At 37.1% G+C, this 12,161-nt stretch overlaps 1 non-coding gene and 2 pseudogenes across 1 annotated transcript; all 3 read left to right on the forward strand.

The window, feature by feature from the left end:
• The first annotated feature begins 3,072 nt into the window (after window positions 1-3,072).
• LOC129252047 (small subunit ribosomal RNA) lies at window positions 3,073-5,063 on the forward strand. Its single transcript, XR_008583226.1, has one exon. It is a non-coding gene; the product is annotated as a small subunit ribosomal RNA (ribosomal RNA).
• Window positions 5,064-5,653: 590 nt separating this feature from the next.
• LOC129252028 (5.8S ribosomal RNA) lies at window positions 5,654-5,834 on the forward strand (annotated as a pseudogene).
• A 442-nt stretch (window positions 5,835-6,276) lies between these two features.
• Window positions 6,277-12,161, forward strand: part of LOC129252061 (large subunit ribosomal RNA) — a 9,721-nt pseudogene continuing 3,836 nt past the window's right edge.

Here is a 12,161-nt window from a genome sequence, read left to right on the forward strand (position 1 = left end):
CGAATATATATACATATATGAAGAATCTATATTCTAATACTAACATGTTATGGAATATAACCTTGGCATATTGCCATTAAAATATATAATAAAGACATTTCAAATCAAACTGAAATGTATTGAAATGAATTTTTCCCATACATTTTTGACAATGTGAGGTGTGCATGGCAAAAAACACTCACGGTGAAGGCATGTGAAATAATATGAAAATATCAAAAGTTAACTAACCAATGATATTGAAGCATATAAATCGAATCATAACTATATGAAACTCGAATTTAAGCCATATTAAACTGGTAATATTGTGATTTTATGCCTGGTTTTCCATACGTTAGTTTAAATAGAGAGTTATGGAATATAACCTTGGCATATTGGCACTAAAATATATAATAAAGACATTTCAAATCAAACTGAAATGTATTGAAATGAATTTTTCCCATACATTTTTGACAATGTGAGGTGTGCATGGCAAAAAACACTCACGGTGAAGGCATGTGATATAATATGAAAATATCAAAAGTTAACTAACCAATGATATTGAAGCATATAAATCGAATCATAACTATATGAAACTCGAATTTGAGCCATATTAAACTGGTAATATTGTGATTTTATGCCTGGTTTTCCATACGTTAATTTAAATAGAAAAAAATTCTCGAATATATATACATATATGAAGAATCTATATTCTATACTAACATTTTATGGAATATAACCTTGGCATATTGCCATTAAAATATATAATAAAGACATTTCAAATCAAACTGAAATGTATTGAAATGAATTTTTCCCATACATTTTTGACAATGTGAGGTGTGCATGGCAAAAAACACTCACGGTGAAGGCATGTGAAATAATATGAAAATATCAAAAGTTAACTAACCAATGATATTGAAGCATATAAATCGAATCATAACTATATGAAACTCGAATTTAAGCCATATTAAACTGGTAATATTGTGATTTTATGCCTGGTTTTCCATACGTTAGTTTAAATAGAAAAAATTTTCGAATATATATACATATATGAAGAATCTATATTCTAATACTAACATGTTATGGAATATAACCTTGGCATATTGCCATTAAAATATATAATAAAGACATTTCAAATCAAACTGAAATGTATTGAAATGAATTTTTCCCATACATTTTTGACAATGTGAGGTGTGCATGGCAAAAAACACTCACGGTGAAGGCATGTGAAATAATATGAAAATATCAAAAGTTAACTAACCAATGATATTGAAGCATATAAATCGAATCATAACTATATGAAACTCGAATTTAAGCCATATTAAACTGGTAATATTGTGATTTTATGCCTGGTTTTCCATACGTTAGTTTAAATAGAAAAAATTTTCGAATATATATACATATATGAAGAATCTATATTCTAATACTAACATGTTATGGAATATAACCTTGGCATATTGGCACTAAAATATATAATAAAGACATTTCAAATCAAACTGAAATGTATTGAAATGAATTTTTCCCATACATTTTTGACAATGTGAGGTGTGCATGGCAAAAAACACTCACGGTGAAGGCATGTGAAATAATATGAAAATATCAAAAGTTAACTAACCAATGATATTGAAGCATATAAATCGAATCATAACTATATGAAACTCGAATTTAAGCCATATTAAACTGGTAATATTGTGATTTTATGCCTGGTTTTCCATACGTTAGTTTAAATAGAAAAAATTTTCGAATATATATACATATATGAAGAATCTATATTCTAATACTAACATGTTATGGAATATAACCTTGGCATATTGGCACTAAAATATATAATAAAGACATTTCAAATCAAACTGAAATGTATTGAAATGAATTTTTCCCATACATTTTTGACAATGTGAGGTGTGCATGGCAAAAAACACTCACGGTGAAGGCATGTGATATAATATGAAAATATCAAAAGTTAACTAACCAATGATATTGAAACATATAAATCGAATCATAACTATATGAAACTCGAATTTGAGCCATATTAAACTGGTAATATTGTGATTTTATGCCTGGTTTTCCATACGTTAGTTTAAATAGAAAAAAATTCTCGAATATATATACATATATGAAGAATCTATATTCTATACTAACATTTTATGGAATATAACCTTGGCATATTGCCATTAAAATATATAATAAAGACATTTCAAATCAAACTGAAATGTATTGAAATGAATTTTTCCCATACATTTTTGACAATGTGAGGTGTGCATGGCAAAAAACACTCACGGTGAAGGCATGTGATATAATATGAAAATATCAAAAGTTAACTAACCAATGATATTGAAGCATATAAATCGAATCATAACTATATGAAACTCGAATTTGAGCCATATTAAACTGGTAATATTATGATTTTATTCCTGGTTTTCCATACGTTAGTTTAAATAGAAAAAATTTTCGAATATATATACATATATGAAGAATCTATATTCTATACTAACATGTTATGGCATATTGGTGTTATTGTATTTTATTCCTGGTTTTCTATAGTTAGTTTAAATAGAAATAAATTTTTGAATTCAAAATTTTATATTCTATACTAGCATTACATAGAAATTATCCTCAACTGTTTGTTTCTTGTATAAATACAGGAAATTAAACAGATGATGAAGAGAAAAAAATAAGAAAAACAAAAATTTATAAGAAAAATTAAATTTTAAACAAAGGAAAAGAGGAGAAAATTTTTTCAATCATATATATTTATGATTAAAAAATAGAATTATGAAATTATTAATTTCAATTCAAAGAGAAAAATTATGTAATATATGAAATTATTACATTAAAAATGCATTTGAAAAAAAAGTAAAATGTTATTAAGAATGATAAATTATTTGAAAATTGGCAAATATTAAGAAGAAATATCGTTCTTATATTTTTATATAAAATATATAATATAGAGAACGAAAATTCTTTTTCATAAAAAACGGTTTTTGAATTTTGATAAGAAAAGCTAAAGGGGGGTCGCCCCTTTACTTTTTATATACACCGTAATTTATGAAATTTTCAAATATGAAAAACAAAGAAAAATATATAAATAAAAATATTATTCTGGTTGATCCTGCCAGTAGTTATATGCTTGTCTCAAAGATTAAGCCATGCATGTCTAAGTACAAACAAATTAAAAGTGAAACCGCAAAAGGCTCATTATATCAGTTATGGTTCCATAGATCGTTAACAGTTACTTGGATAACTGTGGTAATTCTAGAGCTAATACATGCAATATAAACACGGACCTTATGGAACGTGTGCTTTTATTAGACTAAAACCAAGCGATCATTTGATCGTTAAATTGGTTGAACTCTAGATAACTTGCAGATCGTATGGTCCCGTACCGACGACAGATCTTTCAAATGTCTGCCCTATCAACTTTTGATGGTAGTATCTAGGACTACCATGGTTGCAACGGGTAACGGGGAATCAGGGTTCGATTCCGGAGAGGGAGCCTGAGAAACGGCTACCACATCTAAGGAAGGCAGCAGGCGCGTAAATTACCCACTCCCAGTTCGGGGAGGTAGTGACGAAAAATAACAATACAGGACTCATATCCGAGGCCCTGTAATTGGAATGAGTACACTTTAAATCCTTTAACAAGGACCTATTGGAGGGCAAGTCTGGTGCCAGCAGCCGCGGTAATTCCAGCTCCAATAGCGTATATTAAAGTTGTTGCGGTTAAAACGTTCGTAGTTGAATTTGTGCTTCATACGGGTAGTACAACTATATATTGTGGTATGTACATTACCTTATGTATGTAAGCGTATTACCGGTGGAGTTCTTATATATAATTAATACAATGTATTTTTTATATATTCCTCCTATTTAAACCTACTTCAGTGCTCTTCATCGAGTGTTGTTGTGGGCCGGTACAATTACTTTGAACAAATTAGAGTGCTTAAAGCAGGCTCCAAATGCCTGAATATTTTGTGCATGGAATAATGAAATAAGACCTCTGTTCTACTTTCATTGGTTTTTAGATCAAGAGGTAATGATTAATAGAAGCAGTTTGGGGGCATTAGTATTACGACGCGAGAGGTGAAATTCTTGGACCGTCGTAAGACTAACTTAAGCGAAAGCATTTGCCAAAGATGTTTTCATTAATCAAGAACGAAAGTTAGAGGTTCGAAGGCGATCAGATACCGCCCTAGTTCTAACCATAAACGATGCCAGCTAGCAATTGGGTGTAGCTACTACTATGGCTCTCTCAGTCGCTTCCCGGGAAACCAAAGCTTTTGGGCTCCGGGGGAAGTATGGTTGCAAAGCTGAAACTTAAAGGAATTGACGGAAGGGCACCACCAGGAGTGGAGCCTGCGGCTTAATTTGACTCAACACGGGAAAACTTACCAGGTCCGAACATAAGCGTGTAAGACAGATTGATAGCTCTTTCTCGAATCTATGGGTGGTGGTGCATGGCCGTTCTTAGTTCGTGGAGTGATTTGTCTGGTTAATTCCGATAACGAACGAGACTCAAATATATTAAATAGATGCTTTCAGGATTATGATGTTGAAACTTATATAGCCTTCTTTCATGCGTACATCTTGAATGTACAAGTGTTTGAATGTGTTTATATAAGTGGAGTCGTACCTGTTGGTTTGTCCCATTATAAGGACACTAGCTTCTTAAATGGACAAATTGCGTCTAGCAGTAACGAGATTGAGCAATAACAGGTCTGTGATGCCCTTAGATGTCCTGGGCTGCACGCGCGCTACAATGAAAGTATCAACGTGTATTTCCTAGACCGAGAGGTCCGGGTAAACCGCTGAACCACTTTCATGCTTGGGATTGTGAACTGAAACTGTTCACATGAACTTGGAATTCCCAGTAAGTGCGAGTTATTAACTCGCATTGATTAAGTCCCTGCCCTTTGTACATACCGCCCGTCGCTACTACCGATTGAATTATTTAGTGAGGTCTCCGGACGTGATCACTGTGACGCCTCGTGTGTCACGGTTGTTTCGCAAAAGTTGACCGAACTTGATTATTTAGAGGAAGTAAAAGTCGTAACAAGGTTTCCGTAGGTGAACCTGCGGAAGGATCATTATTGTGTTCCATATCCGTAAGAAAAACAAACAAACAAACAAACAAACAGACAAGCAAACAAACGAACAAAAAGAAAAAAAAAAAAAAAAAAAAAAAGAAAAAAAAAAAAATTTATATAATTATTTTGAATCCATAATTCTTTTTATTCTTTTTCATTCAATTTGTGATCCATCAATTATATCATATTAAATATAATATATGATGGTACATTTTGTAATGTTTTTTCTTATTTTTTTCTTTTAAAAACCTTTAAACATGAAAATAAAAAGTTGTACTTATTATTCATTTGATTGAATGATAAGTTAATTTGTTCACAATAACAAAAGTGGTATATATTTATTATATTATTATATATACATAAAATGATTAAAAAAATACAAAATAATTGAATCATAATAAATACCACCACTGTATTATTGTTGAACTAAGACATTCGCAACTTAATAAAAATGTTTAGAGTTAAATATATTTGATATATATTATTGAAAGAAAATCAATTTATATATTATTAATATTATTTAATTTTACTCTTTCAATTAATATATGCAAAAAAAAATTGACATTTGTTATAAATAAAAATAAATAAAAAAATACTCTAAGCGGTGGATCACTTGGCTCATGGGTCGATGAAGAACGCAGCAAACTGTGCGTCATCGTGTGAACTGCAGGACACATGAACATCGACATTTTGAACGCATATCGCAGTCCATGCTGTTATGTACATTAAATTCAATTTTAAAGTACTGCTTGGACTACATATGGTTGAGGGTTGTAAGACTATGCTAAATAAGTTGCTTATTCTTTTATAAAAATAATTGAATTTAAGCAAATGTGTATATTATTGGATTTTAAATAATTCATAATATTAATAGCAAAAAAAATAAAGATATATAATGAATTTTATTTATTATATATTCTTTAAAAAAAAAATCCTCTCAAATAAAATGAAATGATGAAAATATTGAATCTAAGTATTCTTTACAAAAAATTTTCATATTATTTATATATATATATAAAATAATAATTTATATATGTAATTAAAAGGAGGAATGTCTAGCATAAAAATTAAATTTTTTATTCTAGGATTGCCTCATTTTACATTATTATTATTTTTATATATTTACAATATATAAAAGGAGAAAAGAAAAATAGAGATGAAAAGATGATATAATTTTTTTATTAAATTGTGAGAAGATAAAAAAAGAATATTAAAACAACCTCAACTCATATGGGATTACCCCCTGAATTTAAGCATATTAATGAGGGGAGGAAAAGAAACTAACAAGGATTTTCTTAGTAGCGGCGAGCGAAAAGAAAATAGTTCAGCACTAAGTCACTTTGTCTATATGTCAAATGTGAGATGCAGTGTATGGAATATCTTAATATCTAGTATGAGAAATTAACGATTTAAGTCCTTCTTAAATGAGGCCATTTACCCATAGAGGGTGCCAGGCCCGTATAACGTTAATGATTACTAGAAAGATATTTCCAAAGAGTCGTGTTGCTTGATAGTGCAGCACTAAGTGGGTGGTAAACTCCATCTAAAACTAAATATAACCATGAGACCGATAGTAAACAAGTACCGTGAGGGAAAGTTGAAAAGAACTCTGAATAGAGAGTTAAATAGTACGTGAAACTGCTTAGAGGTTAAGCCCGATGAACCTGAATATCCATTATGAAAAATTCATCATTAAATAATTAAAAAAATAATGTGCATTTTTTTCATATAAGGACATTGTAATCTATTAACATAATAAAGTATTTATCAAAAGATCATTGGTGATATTAAGTTTATTTAAATTAATTTGCTTTTTAAGCATATTAACATAAAATAAATACTAATGATTTGATAAAGTGTTGATAGATTTTATTATATATAATGCTAAAATTCATTTTTTGAATTTTACAAAAAATTTAATATCTATGATATTAATATTTATTTGTATGCATTTATATGATTAACAATGCGAAAGATTCAGGATACCTTCGGGACCCGTCTTGAAACACGGACCAAGGAGTCTAACATATGTGCAAGTCATTGAGTTATATTAAACTTAATGGCATAATTAACTTAACTTAAATATAATGGGATTAATTTTTAGTCTATTTTTTAATAAATAGTCAATTAATTCAATCCCGGGGCGTTCCATATAGTTATGTATAATGATAATTTATTATTATTTATACCTCTAACTGGAGCGTACCTTGAGCATATATGCTGTGACCCGAAAGATGGTGAACTATACTTGATCAGGTTGAAGTCAGGGGAAACCCTGATGGAAGACCGAAACAGTTCTGACGTGCAAATCGATTGTCAGAATTGAGTATAGGGGCGAAAGACCAATCGAACCATCTAGTAGCTGGTTCCCTCCGAAGTTTCCCTCAGGATAGCTGGTGCATTTAAAAATTATATAAAATAATCTTATCTGGTAAAGCGAATGATTAGAGGCCTTAGGGTCGAAACGATTTTAACCTATTCTCAAACTTTAAATGGGTAAGAACCTCACCTTTCTTGATATGAAGGTTGAGGTTATGATATAATGTGCCCAGTGGGCCACTTTTGGTAAGCAGAACTGGCGCTGTGGGATGAACCAAACGTAATGTTACGGTGCCTAAATTAACAACTCATGCAGATACCATGAAAGGCGTTGGTTGCTTAAAACAGCAGGACGGTGGACATGGAAGTCGTAATCCGCTAAGGAGTGTGTAACAACTCACCTGCCGAAGCAACTAGCCCTTAAAATGGATGGCGCTTAAGTTGTATACCTATACATTACCGCTAAAGTAGATGATTTATAAAACAATTTCGATTGATTTATAAATTTTGAAACTTTAGTGAGTAGGAGGGTACAATAGTGTGCTTAGAAGTGTTTGGCGTAAGCCTGCATGGAGCCGCTATTGGTACAGATCTTGGTGGTAGTAGCAAATAATCGAATGAGACCTTGGAGGACTGAAGTGGAGAAGGGTTTCGTGTGAACAGTGGTTGATCACGAGTTAGTCGGTCCTAAGTTCAAGGCGAAAGCCGAAAATTTTCAAGTTTTTAATAAAAAAAAATATTAATAAAAATATATTTAAAAATAATTAAAATACTTGAATTATTTTGAACGAAAGGGAATACGGTTCCAATTCCGTAACCTGTTGAGTATCCGTTTGTTATTAAAAATGGGCCTTGTGCTCATCCTGGCAACAGGAACGACCATAAAGAAGCCGTCGAGAGATATCGGAAGAGTTTTCTTTTCTGTTTTATAGTCGTACTACCATGGAAGTCTTTCGAAGAGAGATATGGTAGATGGACTAGAAGAGCATGACATTTACTGTTGTGTCGATATTTTCTCCTCGGACCTTGAAAATTTATGGTGGGGTCACGCAAACTTCTCAACAGGCCGTACCAATATCCGCAGCTGGTCTCCAAGGTGAAGAGTCTCTAGTCGATAGAATAATGTAGGTAAGGGAAGTCGGCAAATTAGATCCGTAACTTCGGGATAAGGATTGGCTCTGAAGATTGAGATAGTCGGGCTTGATTGGGAAGCAATACCATGGTTTATGTACTCGTTCTGGGTAAATAGAGAATTACGATTCTTGTTCCCCGGATAGTAGTTACGTAGCCAATTGTGGAACTTTCTTGCTAAAATTTTTAAGGAATTATATCATTCGATATATATTCCTTTTAAATTATAACGATTATCAATTAACAATCAATTCAGAACTGGCACGGACTTGGGGAATCCGACTGTCTAATTAAAACAAAGCATTGTGATGGCCCTAACGGGTGTTGACACAATGTGATTTCTGCCCAGTGCTCTGAATGTCAAAGTGAAGAAATTCAAGTAAGCGCGGGTAAACGGCGGGAGTAACTATGACTCTCTTAAGGTAGCCAAATGCCTCGTCATCTAATTAGTGACGCGCATGAATGGATTAACGAGATTCCTACTGTCCCTATCTACTCATTCTAATTGTGAACGTTGAAGCGAACGGACGCGTGAGCGGATGTTTTACTTTGCGAATTATAAAAATATTCTTGAGCGATTGTTTTTCCCTAGAAAATACTACATTTTACCGTCGGCAAGTGACGTACATTGTGTACAAATCGGCGCGTGTGTGTGTGCAGGAAACTGTTCGGCTGTCGTGCGACCGTCGGTGGGTTTTTCGCCGTTACTGAGAGACACTTAAATTGCGCGTACCTGACTGGTAGCTATTAAGCGAAAAACTATTGTGCGTGTAATTGTCCCGTCAAGTGGGCGCCGCTATAATTGCGCGCACCTGTGTCGGTGTAACACGTGCTGGAAAACTTTTATTGTTGTGCGGGTAGCGAGGAACGCTATAAATTTTTGCGAATTCTCTTTTGTGCTATATCCGCGAGTGATTAGCGCTAATTGAGTAACGCTGCGGTGAAGCAGTGCATGAACTGTGCATTGTGCTTAGTGAGTGCCGTTGTGTGAGTACGGGAAAATACCGCTGTGTTTTCCCGGAATTTTAGTGAGAGACGCTATAATTGCGCGCACCTGTGGGAAAACTAAAATCGTTGTGCGGGTAGCGAGAAACACTATATACGGCGTAACTGTATAAGTGTGTGATAAACTGTGTGTGGAATTGTCGGTGGACTCTCCCGTTAGTGGGTGCCACTATAATTGCGTGCGGGTGCCACTATAATTGTTGTGCGTTTTAATTGCGTGACGCGATTTACAGTGGTGGCAGAGGGCTATGCCCAAATTAGGCGTAGGAATGAAGAGGGCGAGCACCCCTCTCCAGGGCAGTTCGAGATTGGCGTCATCAGCGATGGATGAGTCAACGTCGGGGGAGGAAGAGGTCCTCCTGAGATCACCCCCCCGCATGAAGAAGAAAACCGCTGGAGGAGCAGCGGTCACAACAGAAAAGGTGACGGCGAAAGCACCCGTAATGGGTAAGTTGGGGGTAAGCGGAAGCGAGGGCGTTTCCGAGGGGGAAAAAAAGGGGGAGAAAAAGGTGCGGAAGGCAGGGGCCAAATTGGGTCCAGCCGGGCAGCGGATGGAGAAAATCCGCAGAATTTCGGGTGCTTCCCTGGAGAATTCGGGAGCGTTCGGTGAAAAAGTTGGGGGGCAATTTATGGGGCGTTTCAAGTCCATTGTGACGGCCTTTAGTGGAGCCGTCATAGACATGGACGGCGTCCCAAAGAACGCAGCGAAGGACCTCCTGGGATACTCCTTGGAGTTCGAGGCGCTTTTTGTGGAGATGGTGGCGGAGATCGCCCATCTTCGTGGGCGGTTGGAAGCCACAAAAACAAGTAGAGAGGAAGCACCTCGGAGGACGGCTGGAGCTTCGCTGGCTGGTGCAGCGCTGATGCCGGCACCTCAGGCGCCTGCGCCTGTGTTGCCTGCGTTGCCGGTGCCCAAGCCAGTTGAGACCTGGTCGGTCGTAGTAAGGGGTAAGACCCCCACTACGTCCAAAGAGGTGATCAAAAAAGTAGTAAAAGAGGTAGGGCCTTCTATGGGGGTAAGGGTGCACGAGGTGCGCCCGTTGAAGGATGGAGGTGCGATTATTCGCACCCCATCAGTTGCTGAGAGGGATAACTTGGTAAAAAATGCCAAGTTTTCCGAGGTGGGGCTCGATGTGAGCATACGTCGGAAGCTGGGGCCTAGGGTTGTGGTCCAGGGGGTCCACACGGAGATCTCCCCTGACGAGTTCATGGGAGAGTTGTTCCGTTTGAACCTCAAGGAGTTCAGCCCTGGGTGTCTTGAGAAGGACGTGAGGATGATCAGCCGTCCTTGGAAGGTCAGCCCTGATGGAGTGACGAATGTGGTCCTTGAGGGCACGGACATGCTAATGTCCGCCCTCCTGGAAGCAGGTCGCTGCTACGTAAAGTGGTTTTCCTTCCGGGTACGGCCGGACCAACTGACGCCCGGCTGCTTCCGATGCATGGGATTTGATCACAGGGTGGCAGAATGCAGAGCCAAGAAGGATGTCTGCCGTAGGTGCGGGCAGGAAGGACACAGGAGTGCAGGTTGTGGCAATGCCCCGCATTGTCGCAACTGTGCATTTAAGGGCAAGCCAGCCGGACATCTGATGATGTCCACTGTCTGCCCGGTGTACTGTGCCATTGTTGCCCGTGCGAATGCTAGACATTGATGGTTGAGCTATATCAACTGAACTGTCAGGGGTCTTATGCCGTGATGTGTGAATTGGGGGCGTGTATGTCGGAGGGGGGCTGCGGCATTGCTTTGCTCCAGGAACCATACTCCACCAATGGGGTGGTGAGAGGTCTTCCTGGTGGCTTCAGGGTCTTTACGGACCTTGGAGTCAATGCCGCAGTAGCTGTGTGTGAGCCAAGCTACTCTTGCGTAGTGGTTGACTCATCACAGTGGGGAGTATGTGTGTGTGTTGAGGGCGATTTCGGCAAAGTATATGTCGCCAGCCTATACTGCAAGTTCAATGAACCTCTAGAACCATACTTGAGATACATAGAGGCGGTGCTACTACGTGAAAGTAGCAACCCTGTCATCATGTGTCTCGATGCCAATGCCACCTCCCCGATGTGGTTCAGCAAAACATCCAGGCACACTGCTGGATATCGGAGCCACAGTCGTGGTGAGGCCATGAGCGATTGGGTGGTGGCAAATAGCCTCCTCATTGCAAACGAACCGAGTGAATGGTATACGTTTGATGGGCCTAGAGGAGTGAGCGACATTGACGTGACGCTCATGAATGAAGCAGCCGCGAGCAAGTTTGAATGTAGCTGGAGTGTCAAGGGTGGTTGGGGAATTAGTGACCATAATTTAATTCAAATCATGGTTACTCCTCGTACCCCACAGTCGGAAAGTGTGAGTCCTTTGAGACGATGGCGTACCACATGCGCCGACTGGAATAGATACGGTCAGACCGTTAGAGAAGCGGTATTGGGTATACCGCTTAACGTGTTTGAAAATTTCGGGGTCGACGAGCAAATTGCTCGTTTATCAGAATGTGTCTGGGGGGTTAATGACACGATGTTCAAAAAAGCTAGGGTTGCCAGACTTAAAGGTGTTAAGTGGTGGACTAGCGAGTTGAATTCAAAGAGGAGGTCTGTCCGGCGCTTGAGGCGGTTGTTTCAACGTGGCAGGCGGACCAATTCGGAGAATTTGCCACA

The sequence above is a fragment of the Anastrepha obliqua genome, unplaced genomic scaffold, assembly GCF_027943255.1.
Source record: "Anastrepha obliqua isolate idAnaObli1 unplaced genomic scaffold, idAnaObli1_1.0 ptg000139l, whole genome shotgun sequence".
In the NCBI taxonomy this organism is placed as follows: domain Eukaryota; kingdom Metazoa; phylum Arthropoda; class Insecta; order Diptera; family Tephritidae; genus Anastrepha; species Anastrepha obliqua.